Raw genomic sequence first — 916 nt, forward strand, 5'->3', positions numbered from 1 at the left:
ATTTTTTTCAAAATATAGTTATAAATAGTTTTTGATTTACCTTCAATGTCTAAAGGTGAACGACCTCTCTTCTTAATGCTTTCTCACTAAACTGAACTGTGCAGTGAGTGAATGATGATAACACTTTTGAGTAGAGTCAAAATTTTCTGATCATTATATTTTCTTTGGCAAGTTTTATGTTGTTCCATGAAACTCAAGTTTCCAGTCTGTGTTTCAGTCACTTGTGTGGGCGATACACATACACGCATTCTATACCTCTCTCTCTCCCTTTCTCTCTCTCTCTCTCTTTCTCTCTCTCTCTCTTTTCTCGCTCTTTCACTCACTGAAGATACATCTAGTCAAATAAATTTCTTGTTCTATATTTCTCTATCCTCTTTTTAACATGTTTTTTTCTATCTTGTGTTTTGTTCTGTTTTCTTTCCCTTTCTTTTCATCTTTCTTTCATTCTTTTTTTGTTTTTTTTTCTTTTGTCTTTCTCTCTCTCCTCTCTCTATCTATCTCACCTGTCTCTTTCTCAAAATAAAGGAAATAAAAGACCTATCAACTAACCTGGAAGTTTGTTTGTTCATTTGTTGGTTCATTCATTCATTCATTCATTCATTCATTCATTCATTCATTCTTTTGTTTGTTTGTTCGTTCTTTCGTTTGTTCGTTCGTTTGTTTGGATGGATGGATGTGAACGGATGGAATGTTCTTCTTCAATGTCACCTTCAAAAGTACACGTGTGTTTTATCATATATCATAGTTTGTATCATCGTTCGTAGCATCGTCGTTGTATCTTCAGTAATCATCATCGTTTAGTTTAGTTTAGTTGAGTTATTGCTTTGTTACGTTACGTTATCTCAGTTATGATTTAGCTGAAGTGATGATGACGTCATGATGATGATGGTGACGTCATGATGATGATGGTGACGTC

Source organism: Helobdella robusta (genome assembly GCF_000326865.2).
Source record: "Helobdella robusta unplaced genomic scaffold HELROscaffold_121, whole genome shotgun sequence".
NCBI lineage: Eukaryota > Metazoa > Annelida > Clitellata > Rhynchobdellida > Glossiphoniidae > Helobdella > Helobdella robusta.